Genomic DNA, 19199 nt, shown 5'->3' with positions numbered 1-19199 from the left:
GTGGCAGGAGGAGCAAATTCAAGGATAAAAAATGTTTTGCTTTGTATCTAAATTAAAAAGCATCAAAGAATTTTTTTTTAAATGGAATAAATATCACTTTAAAAATATCTTTAAAGAAAAACTTGATATTGAAGAAAAGATAAGTAACTTGAACAAAGAAATTAGTAAGAAAGGTATGGATAATGAAGCTTATCTTCTTGAAAAAGAATATACACTAAAATATGAAGAAATCTTAACTAAAGAAGAGATATTTTGGAGGCAAAAATCCAGAGAAAAATGGCTATTAGAAGGGGATCATAATACTAAATTTTTTCACAATAGCACTGTTCATAATAGAAGCTTTATTAATATATCTATAATTACGAATCTAGAGGGGGAGCTAACTGAAAATCCAGTAGAAATAGCTAATATCTTTGTCCAGCATTTCAATGATACGCTCAATAATTATGATTCATCAAATAGAAAAGCACAAGAGGAGATGCTTAAAAACATACCTAAGCTAATCTCTGTAGAGGATAATAGATTCCTTAATGAACCCTTTACTCTTCAGGAGGTCAAACCAATGCTCTTTAATATTAACCCTGACAAGTCCCCAGGTCGAGATGGCTTTCAAGCCTTCTTCTTCCAGCAATGCTGGGATATTCTAGGAGAAGAATTATGGAAAGCCTTGGAAGCTTCCTAAAATGGAGGATCTATTTTAACAAAAAGCAATCATACCTTTATCACTCTTATCCCTAAAAAAATGATAGTTTAATGCCTGGGGATATAGACCTATCACACTATGTAACACCATTTACAAGATATTCTCTAAAATTTCAGCTAACCGTCTTAAGAGACTTCTTCCAAAGATTATTTCGGAAGAAAAAGTGGGCTTTATCCCTAGTAGATCTATTTTAGATGGTATTTCCATCATCCAGGAAATGATACATTCAGCAATTAAAAACAAAGAAGCAATCATGTTAATTAAACTAGATATCCAAAAAGCATACGATAAAGTAGACTGGAGATTCCTTTGTAAAACCATGGAGGCCTTTGGCTTCTCTAAAAAATGGATTAATATTATCTATCAATGCCTTGCTACTCCCAAAATTTTGCTTCTCATTAATGGCACCCTGGAAGGATTCTTTAATATCTTAAGAGGTATTAGAAAAGGAGACCCAATCTCCCCATTCCTATTCATCATCATGGCAGAAACGTTTGAAAGAGAAACCAAAGTAGCGCAAGTTGAAAATAATATCAAAGGTATCAAAGTTGCTAAAGAAGTAGAGAATACAACCCATCAACACTTTGTTGACAACAAAATTCTAGCAGGAATTAGCTCCTTAAATGAAGCTGTCCAATTTCAACATATCTTGGACACTTATACTAAACCTTTAGGGCAAAAGATAACACTGAAAAAATTAGAAATATTCTTCTTAAACACAATTGAAGACATAGAAAGTCAAATATGTAACAAATTGGGGTTCACAAAGGGCCAATTTCCATTCAAGTACCTAGGAATGCATCTTGACAAATGCAATAAATCAAACCCTGGATGGGAGAAAATTCTCAGGAAAATAGACAAACAAAAAGAATCATGGAAAGGAAGATGGTTAACAAAGGCTGGAAGAGCTACAAAGATCAAAGCAGTTTTAGTTGCAATACCTACATATCAACTATCTTACTCACATTTACCCCAAAATATTAATCAAAAAATGGAAAATAAATTGTGAGACTTCTTTTGGAAAGGATTGGAGGATAAGAAGAAAGAAAACTTATTAGCTGGAGTAAAATTTGTAAACCTAAGAATGCCTGGGGATTAGGAATGAAAAATCTAGAATGGTAGAACTAAGCTCTTGTGACCAAACAAGTTTGGAGAATGCACCAAGAAAGGGATAGGAAATGGGCCAAAATTTTATTCAACAAATATCTCGACCCCACAAACAGTACTTTATTATTCAGAGTTAAAAACCCTCCCAAAGGCTCAACAGGATGGAATTTTCTTGTTAATTGTAGAAATCTAATTATTAAATATCTCACTTGGGACATAGGGAAAGGGGATAAAGCTCTATTCTGGGAGGACTCCTAGAATGGACACCCTCATCTGATCCATTTAAATTTAATGCCAAAAACCATAGCCTATCTCAAAACACATTGGGGAAAAAAGGTAAAAGACTATCTAGAGGAAGCCAATTCTGACAAAGGTAAGATATGGACATGGAAATCCTTCTCTAATACAGGTATTAATCGAGCAGATAAAGAAAAACTTGAAAGTACCTTAAAAAATCAACCAATACAAGTAAGAACATGAAGGATAAACTAATCTAGGCTACATCAAAGAATGGGATGTATAAAGTTAAAGAAGGATATAGAAGGATTACGAACTCACAAAGATGGGAAGCTAACAACCTTCCAATCAATCTATGCTGGGACCCATCAAGACTTCCTAAAGCAAGTATGTTCCTTTGGGCAGCTATGCAAAAGAGAATATTGACAAGAGATAGAATTTTTAAAATGGGCATTGAAGGCCCTTCAAGATGTATATTATGTAAGGAAGAAGAAGAAAATGCAAATCACCTCCTTTATGAATGCAACTTTTCTCATAAATGTTGGAAGTTGCTACAAAGAAAATTAAATTGGACTACCCCTTTAGCAAAAAGTTGGATAAGTCATTTGTTGGGTTGGCCAGAAGGGACTCCAAACAAGGTATATGGGAAATTATGGAACATCTCCCCAACAATTATAACCTGGGAAATTTGGAAAGAAAGAAATCATCGCATTTTTCAAAATCAAATCTCCCAAAGCAAGCACTTTTTGGAAAAATAGAAGCAACTATCTCAAAAGTTATGAATAGTGGCCTCAGGAAAAGACCTAGAGAAGAAAGATCATTTTCTGATTGGGATGCAGAGATTAAAAAAACTAGGACCTTCTCTTATTAACCCCCCTCTTTATTATAGAAAGAATAACAAGCTAGCTAGACAAACATGTAAATGGGAACCTCCTCCATCTAGATGGATGAAATTAAATTTTGATGGGGCTTTGAGAGGAAACTCAAGAAAAATAGGTATAGGATGTATTATAAGAGATGACAAAGGCAACTGGTTAATTAAAAGATCCAAATCACTGGAAATGGCATCAAATAACATTGTAGAACTAGATGTTGTGGAAGAAGGAATCAAACTATGTATAGAACTTAAAATCAAAAAAATTATAATTGAAGGGGATTCCCAGATAGTTTTGAATGCCCTTAGGAAAGAAGAAGCCCCTAATTGGATATTAAATTCTAAACTCAAAACCATAATCAAATTCCTATCCAAATTTGATGAAGTAATATTTTTGCATATATTTAGAGAAGGCAATAAGGAGGTCGATATCTTAGGTAATTTAGGTATTGATGGAATTAATTCCTTAACATATAATAGAAACTCATAAAAAATTGAAGAAAGTGACTATACTGACAAGAAAATTACTTTGAAGGGGTAATCTTTTATCATTTATCGAACCCTACAACCAATTTGAGAAAATCTCACTTGTGTCAAATAGTCCTTGAATTTTAACTCGTGAGTTATTCTGACATACCTAAGGATGACATCATTATGATTAAAGCTTCTAGATCTTTCAAATTTGGTTATTTATTTGTAGAATTTGGAACCCTTCAACATAGTTTGAAATTGGTATTTTAGGTCAATTTTCTATCCTGTTTCTTTAGGTCTCCCATGGATACCAATATTTTCCTTTATCATGCCCATGAAAATCGTATGATGGCTTCCTATGGCCCAATTAAACAAGAAAGATGGAATAGGTTGTTTTGGCCTATTGACGATATTTCATCTTGGTTTTTCTGTTAAACTTGATATTTGCATGTATGATAGTTCCTAAATTGGACTTATAATTCATGTTTCTTTGCATGGATTTTGGTTTCTCACATTAAATAATGAATTTGGAACTCATTGTCAACTTAGATTATACAATTCTGAATTATGATTACTTTACATAATTTTGATCACTTTGTTTCTCCTCTTCATATATGTTATTTATCAGTAGTTCCCCCCAGATTCCTTCTTAGATTAATTAGATGTAAATTTTCACTGACCCCTAACACTCTTGCTAGTTTTCTTGTGATGCTCTTTGATCAAGTCTATGAAGTTATTATCACAAAGAAACATAGAGATTCATCTGAAGGCATTTTGATGTAATTGTGTCTCCGATCAAGATGTATTAATATGAAATATGTCTTTTGTCAATGTATAACTCAAGACTAAGGTACATTGATGTAATTGTGTATCGGATAAAGATGTAACAAATTGGGGTATGCCCCTTTTACCTATGTATAATATAGGACTTCGATCCTAGGCAAGACTAGAGGTTTTCTTGCCCCGTTCTTTCATACCAGTGCCCGCCAGAATGGAGGATGCTTTGTACATTTAAATTTCAATTAATATTATTAATCAAGGCTATGGCCATTTACCGAGAAATATTTTATATATATATATATATATATATATATATATATATATATATATATATAATAGAAAATACACCAAAGACCCACAAGATTGAATGCAAACCCATAACAAAGTAAAAAAAATTAGATCAAACTCAAGGGTTATAATCATGAATTTACGTCACTTGACAAATTCAAAAAGGTGAAACTACCTCAGATACTTGTCCTAATTTCGAGGACAATTGGCTTAGGTTAAGATTTGGACTCAAGAGTTATCTCCTCACTTATACCATTGAAATACTATGATAGGGTATGCTTATCTTGGCAATTCAAGGAAGTCAATACTCGGTGCTTGCAATCTACATAAAATTCATGCATGTGCAAACACATATATTCTAAACTAAACAAGAAATGATAGAAAGTGGTGCATCATGTAGATCTCAACTAGTAGGTGGCTATGACTCCCTTCCTCAACCACATCAAAAATGTCAAACATAAAGAAAGCATACACGCACACCATACACATGCAAGTATGGGGTAAGTATTCATTGAAACCACATAAAAATAGTTCATTTAACTAACATCATGAAATAATTGGAATCATTGTATAAAATCATCATCAAAGTATAATCATGCATACATGAAATAACTAGTACTAAAGTAACTCAACACATATATTAACTAAATATGAAATATAATTAATCAATTATGGTAATCCTGCACCGCTAATCATAGAACATAATAATAGAATTGGTCTAAAAGAATCTCATCAAAACAAATCAAAAAAGTCAAGTAGGGGTAGGAATTACAAAAAGAAATAAACTAAGATTAGTGAAATATTATAAGTTCGGAAGGGGAAGAGCCTTCCTAAGGACCAATGACAATAACAACATGGAATGTTAGGGGCCTAAACGCCCCTAGAAAAAAACACTTGCTTAAGCATAACTTCACATTACTTGAAATAGAAATCTTATTAATTCAAGAAACAAAATTAAATAAAGAAGAAGGAACTAAGTTAGGACCATGGAAAACTGAATTTAAAGAATCAAATGGAGCTTCAGGTGGATTGGGAATACTATGGAACAATCGTAAGATCGATCTATAAATAATAGCTACTAATCCTAATTGGATGCGATGTAGAGTATCAAGTCTTAATGCAAATAGAAGATAAATCAACAGTATGGAATAAGGTCAATACCATCTTAATCAATCAACAAAATGAGAACTTTATCATTGGAGGAGATTTCAATGCAATACTAAAAAGGGAAGAAAATATGGGTGTACCCAAACAATTCCATGAGCAATAGTGGACTTCAAAGAATGGGCAAAGAATAACTCAGTCATAGATATTTCAACTATGAATGGAACATATACATGGAATAATTGAAGAAAAGATTTTAGTTATATAGCAAAAAGGTTGGACAGATTCTTTTTTAAAGGAGACTTAAGCAACTTAGATAGAGAAATCAAGGCAAAAATATTACCACTGGTAGGTTCAGACCACTTTCATGTAAAAATAGATATCATGGAACCATCTAAACCTACTAGAAATCTGTTTAAATGTGAAAAAATATGATTCCTAAACAAAAATTTCATGGATAACATAAAAAACTGGTGGCTAAAAGGACAAGTTCAAGGATAAAAAATGTTATGCTTTGTATCTAAACTAAAGATGGTAAAGGAAAAAAAAAAATTAAATGGAATAAATTATAATTCAACAGCATATTTAAAGAAAAACTAGATATAGAAGAAAATTTGGAAAAATTAAATAAAGAAGTTATCAAAAAGGGAATGAATAATGAAACATATTCACAAGAAAAAGAATTCCTATCAAAACAAGAAGAAATATTAGCTAAAGAAGAGGTGTTCTGGAAACAAAAATCTAGGGAGAAATGGTTGGCAAAAGGAGATTGTAATACAAAATACTTTCATACTAGTGCCTTACAATATAGAGCTACTAACAATATATATATATATATATACAAGGAAACTTAGTAGACAATCTAGCTAAAATCGTAGAAATTTTTGTAGATTACTATAACGATATCCTTAATAATTATGAATCCTCTAACCGAGTAGCATAAGAGGAAATGTTGAAAGCAATTCCTAAGGTCATCATAGAAGAAGATAATAAAGCTCTCAATAAACCTTTCTCTCTGCAAGAGATTAAAACAACTCTCTTTAATATTAATTCGGATAAATCATTAGGACCAGATGGGTTTCAAGCTTTCTTCTTCCAAAAATGTTGAGAAATTGTAGGAGTAGATTTGTGGAAAGCAATAGAAGCATGAAGAAATGGGGGGAAACTATTAGCAGAAATTAATCACACATTCCTAACTCTAATCCCAAAAAAGAGTAAGGCTGAAGATCCAAGAGACTTCAGACCTATTTCTCTCTGCAACACAATTTATAAAATTGTATCTAAAGCTTTAGCAAACTGACTAAAAGAATATCTCCCTAAATTAATATCAGAAGAACAAACTGGGTTTGTACCTGGGAGATCTATTCTAGATGGCATCTCAATTATACAAGAAACCATCCATTCAACATCAAAGAATAAAGAAGCATGCATGTTACTAAAACTAGATATTCAAAAAGCATATGATAAAGTGGACTAGAGATTCCTATGTAAAACTTTAGAAGCATTTGGATTCTCACATCAATGGATTAACATAATTTTTCAATGTATATCCACCCGAAAAATATTGCTCCTTATAAACAGAACCCCAGAAGGTTTCTTTAATATTTCTAGGGGGATCTGTCAAGGTGACCATATTTATCATTATGGCTAAAACCTTCGGGAGAATAATTAAGATAGCACAAATTGAAAAGAAAATCAAAGGAATTAAGGTTATAGAGAATGTGGCTAATACCACACATTAGCAATTCATTGCTGACACAATACTAGCTGAGTAAGTACTAAAAGAGGAATAGACAACTCTAAAAGAATCCTAAACAATTACACAAAAGCATTGGGGCAAAAAATTAATGCAGAATAATCAATTTTTTTTTTCTTAATACACCATTAGAAAGAGAAAAATATATTTGTAATGAGTTAGGATACAAAAAAGGAACCTTCCCTTGTAAGTATCTATGAATATACTTGGATAAAGGGGTTAAAAGGAATCAAGGATGGGAGCAAATATTGGAAAGAATAGATAATCATACAAAAGCATGAAAAGGAAAATGGTTAACCAAAGCTGGGAAAGCAACAAAAATCAAAGCAGTTCTATCAATGATACCCATCTATCAACTATCATGTTTACAATTACCAAAGAATATCAATCAAAAAATAGAAACGAAACAGAGATATTTCTTTTGGAAAGCCATAGAGGATAAGTAGGCATCTCTAAAAAGATGGGAAAAAATGTGTAAGCCTAAAGAAGCAAGTGGATTGGTAATTAAAAATCTAGAATGGCAGAATGAAGCATTATATGCATAATAAGTTTGGAGAATGTATTAAGAAAGAGATAGCAAATGGGCAAGAATTCTATATAATAAATATCTAAATGCAACAGATAGCACATAATTATTAAGAACTAGGAAACCCCCCCCCCCCCCCCCCCCCCCCCCACCCTCCCCCCCAAAGGTTCTGTAGCATGGAATTTTATGCTAAAATGTCACCCCTTGATTTTGAAAAATGTAACATGGAATATAGGTAGAAGTGATAAAGCCCTATTCTGAGAAGATTCTTGGAATGGACACCTCCCTCTAGATCAATTTGGTATAACTAAAAATGCAAAAATTCTATTAATATCAATATGGGGAACTAAGGTGGAGGATTATATCCAACATGATCCCTCAAATGAAGAAGCCCCATGGAGATCGAAATCCTTAGAAAATAGAGGTCTCAACCCTACAAACCAGTAGAAATTATAATCTATTCTTACAGAGCAACCAATCAACTATTACAATAGGGAGGACAAGTTCATTTTGGTAGCTACCAAAGATGGAATTTACAAGGTAAATGAGGGATATAATCAAATAATTATTTTGCAATGATGGAAGCAATACATATTTTTATAAATCTATGTTGGGACCCAATAGGACTACCCAAAGTAGGTATCTTTCTATGGCTACCCTCTCAAAACTGAATCCTTACAATAGATAGAATTGGGAAAATGGGATTTGAAGGTCCTTCGAGATGCACCCTCTGTAAAGAAAACTCAGAAACTATAGAGCATCTCTTGTACCAATGTAAATGTGCTAAGGAATGTTGGGAATGGCTTAAACTCAAATTGAACTAGTCAGCCCCACTCCCAAGGAAGTGGCAAGACCACCTAGTAGGGTGACCCAAAAAAAAAGCAAAATATATGGAAAACTCTGGAACATCACCCTAGCAATCCTAGCATAGGAGACATAGAAGGAAAGAAATAAATGGATCTCTAATGATGAAGAACTCAAAACTTCATCTCTCCTTAACAAGATTGAAGCAAGTATTACAGAAGTTATAAATTGCAATCTTAGAAAAACTACAAAAGAAGGTTCCTTCTCAAATTGGGACGCAGAAATGAAAAAAGAACTGGCAACATTTAATTAATCCACATCTCATTTAGAAAAATAACAATAGTATAGCCAGAAAAGAATGCAAATGGGAACCCCCACCTAAAGGATGGAAGAAACTTAATTTTAATGAAGCCTCAACAGGTAACCCAAGGGAAGCAGGAATAGGGTGTATAATTAGGGAGGAATTTGGAAATTGGCTCTTGAAACAAGCTTAGCCCTTGGGGATAGTTTCAAATAATAGGGTGGAATTAGAAGTAGTACATGAAGGGATAAAATAGAGTTTAAACTTAAAAATCAAGAAGATTATGATCGAAGGAGATTCATAGATCATCCTTACTGTGCTTAGAAAAGGGAAAACTCCTAATTGGATATTAAATTCAAAACTAGAATAAACTATCAACCTTTTGGGTAAATTTGAAGAAGTAAGGTTTACACATATATACAAAGAAGGTACTATATAAGCAGACTTATTAGCTAACAAAGGAACAGATGGAGAGAAAACATTCATTTGGTTAACCAAATTTAGTTCTTTGTGGTAATTGTAAATTTTAGACCTTTCAAGAATTCTCCTTTGGCACTAGGATATATGATTATCTCATTTTGTGCATATTTTGCTCCTTAATTTCATCTCATGTGGTTTCATCACTCATATTACCCATGACCTTAGGCACTCTTTTTAATCCATCCATCATGTTGCATGAATCATTACTCGTATGTATCTTGTTTGAGTCATCACTCAATTCTTTCTAGATCTTTCTTGACTTTGTAGAAAGATTCTATAAATTAGGGTTGGGTCCTTTTATCTCTATGTTTTATGTAAGGAGTCTAGTTTTTAGCTAGGGTAGGTGTCAACATGGATACTAATATCAGTCTGTGTCATGCTATTGAAGTCTAAACAATGGCCTTTTGAGGTAATGTGAAGCCTGAGACATGGACTTGTTTGCTAAAACCCATAGACAATATGAGCAAGGTAGTCATTAGCAGGGTTTTAGGTGAAGGTGTCTTTAATTATGACTTTTCATGATAACCTAATAGAAAAATTATAGGTGCCTGGATTGGATGCCTAGTTATGGCCAAAGTCAAGAAAAGGGATATTATCTAGCTCAATTATAATGTCTTTGATCTTATTTGGTTGGTAGGTCTAGAATAGGTAGTCTACAGTATAGATGAGAAGCTTAAAATCCTTTTGCTAGAAGCTTACATGGCTCATTGATCAAGGAGTTTTGAGCTTTTAATTATACCCAGATGCTCCTCATTGGTTATTTGGGATAATATTCTCTTTTTTCATGAATGCCCTAGGATGGAACCTAGCGTTCAATTCCTTCTATGTTGGAGAGGCATTGTGGAGGATTCGGCTAAGGGTTGGCTCATGAATTACCTGCATGCCTTTGATGCTTACATTCATTCGGTAGTAGATTTTGCAAACTTGGAAGCCATGGAGTTCTACCTTCCAAATTTAGACAAGTTGAGCAAAGCCAAAATCACCTATGAATTTCCTCCTAGTTCATGATTCACCTATAGTAGGACATCTTGGTTTCTACAAGACATACTGGAAAATTAGAGAGTGCTTCACATGGAAAGGGCTCAAAGCAGAGGTACTTCAGTATGTTAGGGAGTGTCCCACCTACCAATAGAATAAGCAGGAACACTCCTATCCAGTCAGTTTACTTTAGCCACTTCCAATTCCTGATAGGAAGTGGAAGTGTTTATCTAAGGACTTCATCATAAGACTACTTAGAGCCCAAGGCAAGGACTGCATATATGTGGTTGTGGATCACCTTACAAAGTTTACACACTTCTTTCCAAACATTGCTACATACACTGCTACACAAGTGGCAAAGTTGTTCTTCAAGGAGATATTAAGATTACATGGATTACCTTGAAGCATTGTGAGTGACAGAGATAGTAGGTTTATGAGTCACTTTTGGTAGGAGCTATTCAAATTGTGTGTGAAAGAGCTCACTCAGAGTATTAGCTACCACCCTCAGACAGATAGTCAAATGGAGATAGTGAATAAATGGGTGGAGGGATATCTCAGAAATTATATAGCAGGACAACAAAAGGCATGGGTAAAGTGGATTTATCTCTATGAGTATTGCTACAATACTACTTATCACATGCCTATTCAAAATGTTACCCTTTATGGCCTTGTATGGGTATGAGGTACCCAATTTTATAGATTTTCTTTTGAGAGACAATAGAGTGCCCAGTGCAGGTGATTTGTTACAGGAGAGTCAAGACATTGTTGAGACACTCAAGGATAATATAACCAAGGCACAGAATCAACAAAAGTAGTATACAGACCAGAAAAGTACTGAGTGGACTTTTGAGGTTGGAGATATGGTGTATCTTATGTTATAGCCTTACTATCAATCCACTCTCAAGAAGAGTGGTGTTGAGAAACTTAAGCCACGATACTATGGTCCATTCAACATTATCAGGAAAGTGGGAGAGGTGGCTTATGAGTTATATTTGTCAGCAAAGAGCAAGGTGCACAAATTTTTTCATATTTCACGCCTCAAGAAGGCACTAGGACATCATATTGTTCCTTCTACAGTGATTCCACCATTGGATGATGAGGGAAAATTGGTATTGGTGTTAGAGGCTATCAATGATTTCAGGAAAAGAAACTTGAGGCAGTGTACTATAAGGGAGTATTTGGTGAAATGGAAGAACCTGCTAGTAGAGGATGTGACATGGGAGAATGAGGAGATTTTGTAGCATTTGAAATTGAAGTTGCTTGAGGACAAGGAATTTCAGGGAGGGTGGACTGTAATGTCCCCATCTTTTTAGCATCTTAGTAGAGTTATTAGCCTTCACATTCTTTGAAGGCTAAGTGAAGAAATAAGGAGAAATTGATTAAATCAAATTCTTGTAAAGCCATTAAAAATTAAAATTAAAAGGTGACTTTACATTTAATTAATTTAATTTTCTAGAAACACAATTAATTGATGTATTGCAAGAGAGAAGCTTCTAAAGAGTGCATCTTCTAGAAATACAATTAATTATTGTATTGGAAAGGGGGAAGCTTCTAGAGAATGCAATTAAATAATATTTTATTTCTTTCTAGAAGGGTGAAGGAAAAGAATAAATAGAGGGGAGAGCTTCATTGGTAATTATCCAATTATTGTGAATTGCATTTGATATACTTGGGAGAAGAAACTAAAGTTTTTGATTTCAATCATCCATTGGAGAATGTCAACTCTTTAGTGTTGCAACCATTTGAGGTGGTGAAATATCTACTGAATTTGTGTATTCAGGAGAGCTTCAATTCAAGAGTTTTGTTTGTGCTTAAATTGGAGAATACAATTATTTTTGGCTACCATAGTATGCAAGAACGATGTCACGCTATAGTACTTATGCTTGATTCATCTCTATCTTTGGACATCACTATTATTAAGTTCCTCTTGCAACCATTAGTAGTTTGCATTGTAATTTTTAGGCATATGATTTTTTTGTGATAATTCAAAATCAGATTTTGGCATTACTATAGTCATTATTGTAAGCCCATTTGTCTTGGCAAACTCATAGCAACATTGCACATGAAAATGAATTCAATAATAGAGATAAATGTTGCATACCATTTGTTTGATGAAATATCCATCTAATAGCATATATGATCAGCATAATAGTTGTATGTCAATTGTTTGTCAAAATGTCAGTTGGTTGTAGATATGCATTCAATATCTAGTTTCCATGTATATGCATTTAAAGTACAAAAAGTATTGCACTTGCATATTAGTTCATTATAAAAAGGCATTGTAATATCATTTAAGAACATTCTAAATTTCTTAGCATTGAAAGATAACATACAAGTTTTTGATAATATTCCTTGAGCTAAAATATGTCAGTTTAGGCAAGGGATATTGCATTGGTATCAGAGCTAAATCTTGCCATCCTAAGGGTTTAGCAATCACAAGGCACTTGGGGTTGGCTCTCATAGATTTTTCACTATCAAGTGAGCTTTGTTTGATAGGGAACAAGAATTTTATCAAGCAACCAGACACCATGGGTGACAAGAAAGAGAGTAGCCCACCAAGAGACAATAGGATTGAGGATCAGGGAACAAGGGAATTTTTCAGAGCAATTGTTATAGGACAAGAGCGAATGGCTCAGGCTTTGTAGGCACTCACCACCATGTTTGAGCACATGAACCCACAGGATAGATAGAATTTGGAACAAGGGGATAATAGGAGTGCAGTGGGATCACCTAGAACTCATAGAACTCTTTCCAAAATAGTAGACAAGCCCACCCATCCTAATTTTGTTAGGGAGGAACTAGTATAGGAACCAATAGAGGAAGTTGAGGATGAGACATTTGCAGATATCCTTATGGCTGCAAATGATGAATGGGAATTATTGGCACCACAAGTTCGAGAGAGGATGATCTTTGAATGCTTTGTCAATTAGAGGAGAGAACATTACAGGTAACTCAAACATGATAGGAGGCCTAGGGATCAAAATAGTGACCTGAAGAGGGCTACAGGAAAGCTTACTATGCCTACACTTGATGAGAGTGGTAAGATGATAGCTCAAGCTTGGATTCATAAGCTTGACATATGCTTGGCACTGTGGCCAATGATAGAGATTGAAGCTATCAAATACACCACTTTGCATTTGGAGGGAGTAGCACATGATTGGCAGTACTATGGTATGGTAACACTTTAGCATAATTAGCTGACAGAGTACTGGGACTTTGTGGATAGGTTGGTTGAAAGATTTGACAAGAATGATCTAGAGGTTTACTTCTGGGAATTAGCACAGCTGAAACAAACAAGCAACTTGGAGTATTTCATTGGTGAATTTCAATAGTTAGCAGTCATGGTGCCAAACATTTTAGAGTGTAGATTGATAGTTCTTTTCATTCAGGGCCTATCCAAACCATTGAGAGGTTGGATAAAGGCATTTGATCCCATTTATTTACAAGAAAATATGAAAAAGGCAAAAAGTATGGAACATGCAGTCCCAACAAAAAAATTTCAATCCAAAGAAGCATCTTCTAGTAAGGATAACAAACCATTTTATAAAAAACCAAAGAGGACTGATTTTAAAAATGATTTTAAAGATAAAACTTGAGCACCTTTTGACAGGGAAACATTAAATGATTTGAGAAAAAAAAATTATATTTTTACTGTAAGGGACCCTATGATGCAAACCATGACTGTCCTCTTAGACCAAAGGGCAAAGCTAACAAAATTATGTGGGCATATTATGAGGAATTAGAATCAGATAATTCAGACTAGCAGTCTGATATAGAGGAAATAGATGGTGAAAAAAAGGAAGACAAGGCTGAAAACTTGTCTAAAATGGAGTCCACAAATGGGGAAGGAGATGAGCAACTTAAGGAAGCTCATCTCACTAGTATTAAGTAGGAAGGATCATTTTGAATGAGAGAAGTACTTTTTGGACAACAAGTTATAACTTTCGTTGATAATGGTGCCACTCATAATTTCATTGATGCTAGGTTGGTGAAGAAGTGTGGCATACAAACAGAGGAGTTTAGGGGAATTAGATTGAGGGTAGCTAATGGCTATGTCCTCAAGTGTGATCATAAGCTCACTGGACTCCCTTTGGAAGTTAATAATTATGCCTTTAAGGTAGATTTCTATATTGTGCCAATGCGAGATATAGATATAGTCCTTAGGGTGAGTTGGTTGCCCAATATTGGTGAGTTCACTCTTAATCTCAAGGAGATGGAGATGAGGTTTAAAGTGAATGGGAAGACACAAATTCTAAAGGCAATTTGGGACAGTAATTTCAGAATGGTCTCTTTTTGGAGGATGGCTAGATTGATTCGACATGATCAGGTAGAGTGGGCAGTAGAGTGCATGTTAATGCCATCATAATAGGGACAACAGAAGACTGAATATCCTTTTGAAATTCAAGAGCTTAGAGTTAAACACTCTAAGGTGTTTAGTTACATTCCACCAGGTACACCACCAAACAGGGGTATTGAGCACATCATTGAGCTAGAGGAGGGGGCTTAGCCCATCATGATTACACCTTATAGGAATCCGAAGAGGTTAAAGGATGAAATTAAAACAACCATAAAGGAGTTACTTCTATGGGCCACATTAGACCAAGTAAGTCTCCTTTCACTTCTTTAGTGATGTTGGTGAAAAAGAAGAATGGCACATTGAGGATGTGCATTGATCACAGGGTGCTTAATAGGAAGACAATTAAAAATAGGTACCCCATTCCCAGGATCGATGAGTTGATAGATGAGTTTCATGGAGCTTTCTTCTTCTCAAAGATAGATCTAAGATCAAGTTATCACCAAATCAGAGTTAGAGAGCAGGACATCAAGAAGACAGCCTTTAGATGTCATTGTGGCAATTTTGAGTTTGTAGTTATGCCATTTGGGATAACTAATGCACCTGCTACTTTTTAGGCAACAATGAATAGGGTTTTCCACCCTCATTTGAGGAAATGTATACTTGTCTTCTTCGATGATATCTTGGTGTACAATAGATCTTGAGAGGAGCACTTGGTTCACCTTGACATGGTGTTTGGATATATTGGGCAGAGAGTCCTTGTATGCAAAGGAGTTGAAATGTGATTTGGCTATGATAGAGTTGTATTTAGGTCACATCATTAGTGCAAAAGGCATATGCATGGATCTTGAAAATATTTGTGCCATTGTGGAGTGGCCTTCACCGGTGAACCTTACATAGTTAAGGGGCTTTCTGGGATTATGTGGTTTCTATAGGAGGTTTGTGGATGGATATTCTAGGCATGCAACACCCTTGACAAATTTGATGAGAAAGGGAGCTTTCTTGTGGACTCTTGAGGCATAGGAGTGTTTTGAGAAATTTAAGGAGTTGATGACTTCCTGTCTAGTGTTAGCGTTACTAGATTTCAACAAACCTTTTGAGCTACACTGTAATGCTTTCGAAGAGGACATTGAAGCGATGCTTATGTAGGAGAAACACCCTATTAATTATGAGAGCAGGAAATTAAGAGGGCCAGAGCGGAGCTTCAACATATATGATAAGGAGATGTTAGCCATTATGCATGTGCTTTGGCTAAATTTAGGCAATATTTGGCAAGTAGAAAATTTTGTATCAAAACCAACCATAATAGCCTAAAACACATTTTGGGGCAGCGAGATCTCAATGATAGGCAATAGAAGTGAGTGAGCAAGTTGCATTCCTATGACTTTGATATTACATATTTTAAGGGGACACAAAATGTAGTTGTTGATGCTTTATCACATAGGCCCCATTTGAGCTTATTGACAGATATATCGGAGGATTGAAGACACTTGATCCTTGTAGGTTATGCAAAGGATGCATGGATACCTAGATTCATAGATGGAACTATTCAAGACAGTAGATAAACCCTTGTGAATGAGCTCATCATTTACAAATGGTGAATATTTTTGGTTCCAGGCTCAATAGTGAGGAGGATGGTTTTGAAATCTTTTCATGATTCACCTATGGCAAGACATCCTAGTTTCTACAAGACATACTGGTAGACTAGAGAGTGCTTCACATGGAAAGGGCTCAAAGTAGAGGTACTTCAGTATGTTAGGGAGTGTCCCACCTCCCAGCATAATAAGCAGGAACACTCCTATCTAGCAGGTTTACTTTAGCCACTTCTAATTCCTGATAGGAAGTGAGAGTGTTTATCTATGGACTTCATCACAGGACTGCCTAGAGCCCAAAGCAAGGACTGCATATATGTGGTTGTGGATTGCCTTATGAAGTTTGCACACTTCTTTCTGATCATTGCTACATACACTGCTATATAGGTGGAAATTTTTTTCTTTAAGGAGATATTTAGACTACATGGCTTACCTCAGAGCATTGTGAGTGACAAAGACAATAGGTTTATGAGTCACTTTTGGCAGGAGCTATTCAGGTTGTGTGTAACAGAGCTCACTCTGAGTACTAGTACCACCCTTAGATAGATGGTTAGACAAAGATAGTGAATAAATGGGTGGAGAGATATCTCAAAAATTATATAGTAGGGCAACAGAAGGCATGGGTAAAGTGGATTTCTCTATGTGAGTATTGCTACAATACCACTTATCACATGTCTATTCAAATGTCACCCTTTATGGCCATGTATGGGTATGAGGTACTCAATTTTATGGATTTTCTTTTGAGTGACAGTAGAGTGCGGGTGCAGGTGATTTGTTACAAGAGAGTCAAGACATTGTTAAGACTCTCAAGCATAATATAACCAAGGCACATAATCAACAGAAGCAGTATGCAGACCAGAAAAGGACTGAGCAGACTTTTGAGGTTGGAGATATGGTGTATCTTATGTTGCAACCTTACCTTCAATCCACTCTCAAGAAGAGTGGTGCTGAGAAACTTAAGCCACGATACTATGGTTCATTCATGATTATCAGGAAAGTGGGAGAGGTGGCTTATGAGTTAGATTTTCCAATGGAGAGCACAGTACACAACATTTTTCATGTGTCACAACTCAAGAAGGTGCTAGGACATCATATTGTTCCTTCTATAGTGCTTCCACCCTTGGATGATGAGGGAAAATTGGTATTGGTGCCAAAGGCTATCATTGATTTCAGGGAAAGAAACTTGAGGTGGCGTACTATAAGGGAGTATTTGGTGAAATGGAAGGACCTGCCAATAGAGGATGTGACATGGGAGAATGAGGAGATTTTGCAGCATCCGAACTTGAAGTTGCTTGAGGATAAGCAATTTCAGGGAGCGTAGGCTGTAATGTCCCCATCTTTTTAGCATCTCAGTGGAGTTCTTAGCCTTTATATTCTCCGATGGCTAAGTGAAGAAATAAGGAGAAATTGATTAAATTAATTTCTTATAAAGTCATTAAAAAAAATTAAAATTAAAAGGTGACTTTATATTTAATTAATTTGATTTTCTAGAAGCATAATTAATTATTGTATTGCAAGGGAGAAGCTTCTAGAGAGTGCATTTTCTAGAAATACAATTAATTATTATATTGGAAAGGGGGAAGTATCTAGATAATGCAATTAAATAATATTTTAATTCCTTCTAGAAGGGTGAAGGAAAAGAATAAATAGAGGAGATTCATTGTTAATCATCAAATTATTATGAATTGCATTTGATATAAACTTGGGCAAAGAAACTAAGGTCTCTGATTTTAGTCATCCATTGGAGAACATCAACTCTTCAGTGTTGCAACCATTTGAGGTGGTGAAATATCCACTAAATTTGGTATTCATGAGAGCTTCAATTCAGGAGTTTTGTTTGTGCTTAAATTAAAAAATACAATTATTGTTGGCTACTAAAATACGCAAGAACAATATCGCACTACAATACTTATGCTTGATTCATCTCCATCCTTGGGCATCACTATTATCAGGTTCCTCTTGCAACTATTAGTAGTTAGCATTGTAATTTTTAGGCATATGATTTTGCTATGATAATTTACAATCATATTTTGGCATTACTGTAGTCATTATTGTAAGACCATTTGTCTTGGCAAACTCATAGCAACATTGTACATGAGAATGAATTCAATAAAAGAGATACATGTTGCATACCATTTGTTTGACAAAATGTCCATCTAATAGCATATATGATCAGCGTAATAGTTGTATGTCAATTGTTTGTCAAATGTTAGTTGGTTGTAGGTATGCATTTCATATCTAGTTTCCATGTATATGCATTGAAAGTACCAAAAGAATTGCACTTGCATATTAGTTCATTGTAAGAGGCATTGTAATATCATTTGAGAACATTCTAAATTTCTTAGCATTGAAAGGAAGAATACAAGTTTTTGACAATATTCTTTGAGCTAAAATTAGTTAGTTTGGGCAAAGGATATTACATTTCACTCTGGAATCAATTGTGTATATGGACTGATTTGGGCAATGAAATCCAATTTTAATATGCTTATACATGATCAATTTGGATAAAATATTTTTAGTCACAATATAAGCATGAAGGAGAATTGATAGCAACTTGGAAAGTAATGAAATAAGTCTGATTTGAAAAAGTAGCATTTAACATTTAACTAATATGAACTTTTTTTAATGAGTTCTTCTTTGTCATGCCTTATGTTTTAAAGGAAACAACATTTGATAAAAAAAATTCTTTATATATTTTTGAAAAAATATATGGAAAAATATTTAAATAGAAGTCTTTTTACACTAATTATGTCTTGATTGCATTTGTAAATTTGATTAATTTATTTTTAATTTTATATAGTGTTGATTAATTTATTTTATCTTATATAATGTGGATGAGATTTGAAGTCTCTTGATGGATGTAAATTCTCTAACTTACATCTAATGAGATCAAGTTTCCTTGTT

This window comes from Cupressus sempervirens, chromosome 10, assembly GCF_028749045.1.
Source record: "Cupressus sempervirens isolate cs-2001-9-10 chromosome 10, ASM2874904v1, whole genome shotgun sequence".
NCBI lineage: Eukaryota > Viridiplantae > Streptophyta > Pinopsida > Cupressales > Cupressaceae > Cupressus > Cupressus sempervirens.
The sequence above is the reverse complement of the archived record's forward strand: the minus strand, read 5'-3'. Positions refer to the sequence as shown.